Source organism: Ciconia boyciana, chromosome 8 (genome assembly GCF_034638445.1).
Source record: "Ciconia boyciana chromosome 8, ASM3463844v1, whole genome shotgun sequence".
Classification (NCBI taxonomy): Eukaryota; Metazoa; Chordata; class Aves; order Ciconiiformes; family Ciconiidae; genus Ciconia; species Ciconia boyciana.
Genome location: NC_132941.1, coordinates 45667562 through 45673859, shown reverse-complemented (window position 1 = coordinate 45673859; position 6298 = coordinate 45667562). Strand labels below are relative to the sequence as shown.

At 42.8% G+C, this 6298-nt stretch overlaps 1 pseudogene; it reads left to right on the top strand.

The window, feature by feature from the left end:
- The first annotated feature begins 452 nt into the window (after positions 1–452).
- Positions 453–810, top strand: LOC140655688 (elongin-B pseudogene; annotated as a pseudogene).
- Positions 811–6298: the final 5488 nt, after the last annotated feature.

The window sequence follows — 6298 nt, the reverse complement described above, 5'->3', positions numbered from 1 at the left end:
CAACAAAGCCCAACCACTTTGTGTGCTGCATTCTCCTGTGTTCCATCCTTTCTCTGCTGAGTGTGGACAGATTTGCATGCTTGGCTCCTGGGATCTTGGGTAGATGTATGTGGCCCAAAGCAAACTGGGGATGAAACTCTTTCAGGCAAGAAGCTAAAGTAACACAAATGCTCATTAACAGTGTTAAAAGCTCTGCTAGATGATATCTAGCTAGGAAGACAAAAGTATTAAGTACTTAATAGCTCTGCTTGTGTAGATCATGATGATCTTAGTCTGTCCAGCAGAGCAGCTCCCTGTAGGTATTTTTTCCCCCTCCTTGTCCCCATTGGATCCATTCATCTAATGACAGTTCTGTCTGGACTTCAGCTATTCCTGAAAGTACAGGTTTCTCACTAAGGGGACTGGAATCTGTTCCCCAGTGATAGAGAACTGCAGGAAGTCCTAGGGTAGTGATGGATGTCTACATGATTCACCATCACAAGACAACAATCTTCCCTGAGGCCAAAGAGATGACAACTGTGTATGAGTTGAAAAAGGTGGTGGAGGGAATACTGAAGAGGCCAGTGGGAGGAGCAGCAGCTGTACAAAGATGACCAGCTGCTGGATGATAAGACCTTGCTAGACTGTGGCTTAAGCAGCCAAAGCTGCCATCCTCATGTTCCTGCTATAGTGGGCTTGGCTTTATTCAGACTTGGCAATGGAATCTTTGAACCATTGTGTATTGATGCCTTCTCAAGCACCCCTGAGCTACCTGCTGTTATGAAGTCACAGGAGTCTGGTAGCAGCTCTATTGAGCAAGCCTTGTGCTAAAACCAGCATCTCCTGTTTTGCCTCTTGCAGACAGGGTGCTGGTCTTGTCTATGTATCCTGCATCCATCCACACCCTTCCAAATGTGTCTATCTGACCAATAAAGCATTGCAATTCAATTACGTGACGTCAGTGTTCTGTAGCATCCAGGCAGCCAACAGAACTGTTTCCTGGGATCCTTCTCTTGAATTGGTGCTAGAGAAGGGTGGCAGCAGCTACATGTGTGCTTCCTGAATTGTGAAGGGCATGTTCCACCACTTGTGTTTCTTCCAGCCAATGCCTGTGGCCTTATCAGCTGTGAGCTGCTGGATTTTTTTGGGGAAGAAGTGTTGCACAGTCTAACTTGGCATACAAACATTTGTTTCTCTGTCTTCATCTTGACTTCTGACAGTAGTGTCTTTGAGGAGTTTGGCTGTAAATCTTGGGGGACAGGGGTGCAGAAGGAACTTGTAGTCCTGCATGTAGCAAAATCTTTAGGAAGACTATAACCTTAAGATCTGAGCAGAGGTAAGGTTAGCAAATAAAGCTTATTACCTCCAAAGTTAAGGGACGCTGCACTAATACAATGCACAGCAATGAATTCCTAGAGTTGACATGAGGTATGGTTACTGGCATGGACTGTTGAAAACCTCTGTCAACTGCGCAAAGACTTCCTTCAAAGTATTAGGAGTTTACTTTCTGGCATCTGCCTTCTCCATTCTTGAAAGGCAAGAAAAATGCAGTGGAAAAGGGCAGTATAGCCAGGAACTGATATCATAAAACTGCAGTTTGAGAGGTCTGTAAGAAAAGTTGGTTACCATAGGCATGAGATCAGTCCTATCAATGCTTCTACTGTTAAGAAAGCTTATGAAGTTGCTTCTCTTCCCAAACAGAATTCACCTCAGCACTACTTTTTTTTTCTATGAACCAGATTCTCTATTTCAGAATTAGACTTTCCTTTTCATTCCTTATGATGATTTCACAAGCCATCACATCTGACTCAACTCACTCTGTGTTGCAAGGGGCAAACTCCTGTTTTTGCTCTGTTAACAATCAGAGGTGCTAATGCATATATTTCCTCAATGGAACTCTGAAGTAGTGTTATTAATTTTTTTATTCTCCTGTATCAAAGGACATAGACTGGCCTGCCTGAATTACCAAGTTCAAAAACACTCTTAAAACTACTCAGTCCTGTCCATGATATCTCCTTGGAGGTTTCTCTCTGTACTGATAGACTAGACACTTCTAAAATGCCACTTACATTCTTAAACCTCACTGGAGCAAAGAGAAAGGGAGCTCAAGTCTGCCAGCTGAATCGGAATCTAGGTTTTGTGTTCTCTGTAGCTCTGACTTGTCCATACTCTCCTTCCAGCACAGGAGCACTGTGTCAGAACTAGGATACTGTCTAGTGACTGTAGTGAATTTCTAGGTGACAAAAAAGAACGATACAAACAAACCTCAGCAACAACAGAAAAAGAAAGTTTCAGAGCTGTCATATGTGTAGATAAATAAGCTGTACTAATGTACAGCTGTACCTAGAGAAATCTGCTCAATCAAGCTCCTGACACTTCCCACTAGGCTTGCTGAAAAACTTAGGTCCTCTCTGAAATTCTTGACTGGCAGTGAGCACCAAACAAAGAATACTGGCATGCCACTCTCTTTCTGATACAACTTTGGTCATTCTAACTTTCAAACTCCTTCTTACTGAAAAAGAAGAGTCCCCCTTCAGAAGAGATACTTGGAAGAAAGTGAAGGGAGATGTTAATGAGGAATAACAGCTGCTCAACAGAAGTTATATCCTAAAAACATAGGCCTGAGGCCAGCCATGTAGCCAAACAAGATACTGAACTTCTGGGTGTTATGCTCACAAATGTCTCTGCCAGGATTCATAATAATGTTAGAGTTGATGTCTTATCTAATCCATTTGTATAATTTTCTGTTAATATTAAAGAACAATACTCTATGCTTTGAATGTACCTGTTCAACAGTCTGCCTAACACACTCAAATACTACAAATAGGAACAAACAACTGAGCTAGAAAAGAGACTTTTTGTTAAATAATCCAGCCTATGACTTCAGGAGTCTAAAGAATTTTGAGTGAATACTGCACCAAGCCAGATCCCAGGTTACTTATCCTTGATCATCACCTTTGGTGCACAGGACAGCATCCCTTTGTCCAGAAGCAGGGCAAGAGCAGGAGAGCACCCCAATAAAATAAGACCTTGCAGGCACCAGGAAGCTTCCTCCCTGTACAGGACCTGGGGAGACTAAGGGATAGTGCTCTTAAGAGAGATTAAGCAAGTCCCAAAATAGGAACTGAAAAGTGGAGGCAAAGTGCCCCAGGGAGCTGTTGTACTCTAATGAGACTGTAACTTGGCTCAGTATAGCATGTTAGGGAAGCTACATGGTACCAAGCTGGTATTTCAGCCCAGTCCAGCTACCATGGGTTTGAGTGACTTCTGTGTTATACAGCTTAGGGAATGAATTCTTTCATATTCTCTGAGCCACTGTAGTCAGCTGTTAAACAAAACTGCTTGTTTCTGTCTCTACAGATTTTCCCCATCTTTGGCAGGCCAAGGCAGCAATGGGAGAAACCTCTGGAATTACAGTGGAGAAAATACTGGGATATTTTGAAGAAGGCTATCATCTCATGGTGGCAAAGGACTGCAGTTTATCAGTGCTCCATAATAGAGATCTACTTGAAGTATTGACTATGCAAAAGCACTGAAGCCCTGGAGAAGTGTAAAAAGCATGGGTCAGTGGTTGAGACTTACATGCTGAAAGAAATGAAATGTGAAAACATAATTTTTGGGGGTGGGGTGAAGTGTTAAAGTAACCTGATCTTGCTGAGTATTTTAGATCAGTCATATGACTTGTGTGTTCTGGAGTTTCATGCCAATACCTATGAAAGCCAATCAGTTTACCCTAAAATAAACCACAGCTTGGCCCGGGGAAACATGCACACAACAATAGACCTGAACAGAAACATTCAGGCTTTCAAAAGGTGCCAAGGCAAACTTTCCTGCATACCAACAGATGACTTTAAGAGCAAAGTGAACAAGCTAAACTGTCATGAACTGAATTTATCTAAGTTTTAAAAAAACTGGCATGAAGCAGAATGTGAGCTTCAAATCTCTAGCTTCTTTGGTATGCATAATGTAAATGATATGCACTTTCCTTGTTTATGATTAAGTTGGATTTTATTTTTAAGATTGGGGCAAAAATCTTAATGGAAACAAAACATAAATGGGTACTAAACCATTAAGTTTTAGGTGATAAACACTGTTTGATAGGAAAACTTCCATCAGATTTGACATGTGTGTTCTGGTGTTTGGTTTAAAAGACTTGGTAGTTGGTAGGCTAAGCACTAGATTTAATTTTTTAGGGCAAGAATGCCTTTCCAGTACTCAAGACTTGCCTTGAAAAGAATTACTGGGAGCAGAGGGCTCAGGGCCAGCTATCCAAAACTGCCTCTCTTTCTAGTAGGGCTAGTGGGAGAGCTGTGTGCTACCAGGTGGAGAGGGAAACTGGGGGGAAGAGAGCACACAACCTCTTCTGCTCTGCCTGGGCTGTGTTGCCTCCCAAGTTCTGCAGTCTCTTAAACCTTTAACATGTCAAGATAATTGAGGAAACTCTTATGTGAATGTTTTCTTTCCACTATGTGGAGCTAGTGGTGTTATGATCTAAGGCTTTGAGGGTGGGGGGATGTATTCTTTGTATGGGACTGTAGCTGTGTGGTGAAATAGTGAAATGCCAAGACAAAACATCACTTGGCAAAAGTGGGAAGAGCAAAGCAGAGCTTAGTATGCTCTGTCTCTTTCTTCATTTTGAAGGTTTTGTCATCCTCCCACAGCTAGACTCCTTGCTACAGAAGGGAGCCAAGTTGCTGCTGTGCTTCTGGTGTTCCAAAACTGGATGTGACAGGTAACATCATCTGTTTCCATGTTGAAACTTGGAGCTGACAAGAGAAGAGCAGACTGCTCCCTGGAGGATTTTTGGATTAGACATGAAATGAATCTTTCCTACTTCTGCATAGCAGACAGGGTAGATTCACATATTGTAACAAGACTTGGCAGATGGTAGAGAAAGGTGCTTGGGTGGATTTAAAGTGTGGTTAAATAGGTAGTAGGTAAAAATGTAGCAGTACCAGTAAGGCTGGCTTTTTTGGAATTTTGGTGCATAGGTCTCCTCAGCCTTAAAAAGGAAAGTAAATCTTTGGTCACCACCTACTTAAGACTTGGTGTTCTCTGTGGACATGCCTTATAACTGAACCTGGAAGCCAACTGCAGACAGACATCCATAGACTGGTTTGAGTTGGAAGGGACCTTTGAAGATACCTGGTTCTGCTCCCCCTGCAATGGGCAGGTACATCTTCCACTAGATCAGGTTGCTCAAAGCCCTGTCCAACCTGACCTTGAACTCTTCCAGGGATGGGCATCTACAACTTCACTGGGCAACCTGTTCCAGTGTCTCACCACCCTCATAGTAAAAATTTCTTCCTTGTATCTAATCTGAATGTACCCTCTTTTAGTTTAAAACCTTTACCCCTTGTCCTACCACTACAGGCCCTGGTAAAAAGTCTCTCTCCATCCATGCTGCTACCCTTCCTGTGTCACATCCTCTGGTGCAAACTAGAAATATCAACCCTACAATTCCCATGTACTATGGTATAGTAGTTTCTCAAAGTATTTCCAAGTCCTCTAGCCTCATTCCTGAAGTGCTGGAGTCTGTGCTAGGCATCGTGTCACTAGAAGATGCCTTCAAATATGCTTTCTCTTAGCATAGGCATGCAAAGGGAGGTAAATGGGCTCATGGCCTCACTGCTAATGGGGACAGTGTCTCCCAAGCAATGTCGCTCAATGTGGGTAGATAGTTTTGTGAATGGTAAGTCTTGAGCTGTCCAAGCAGGTGAGAGTGGGGAGCAGAAATAGAAGCAGCAAGTTAGTATTTCTGTTTGCAGTCACGCTGTCAGCCAGTTTTCCCAAGAAACACATGTGCTTTGTGGTAGGTGAATTGTGATTGTATGTGCAAGTATGTGGATGCAGTTCCAAAATGGTTCTAACCCAACTTCTGCATCCTTGGCAGGTGCTGAAGGGGCTGGTCATCCAGAACAATGAGTTGAACCAGAACACTGGAAAACAAAATTTTGGTGCTAGAATAAGGAAGGTGGTAGGTAGAGGCAAGTAGGAAACTAACAGCCTGCACATGCACTGGATTAAACCAATTAGGGAGCTGGAGTCTGAGGTAAAGGCAGCTTATTACTGTGGAAATAAATGTAGTAAGAAGATGGGCTCCTCTTTGTGGGTGGGGTGCAAATTGCATCTGCTGCTGGGATGGCAATAACATGGAGAAAAATCTCTCCTTTATGCTGTATAAAAAAAGGCTGAAGACTATTACACAAGCTTCAAAACTGTCTGTCCACACTCCATTCCACTATAACAAATCAGGATGGCCTCACAAATGCCCATCTCCTCTTGGCAGGCCAACTTTTTTGCACTTTGTTGGATATTG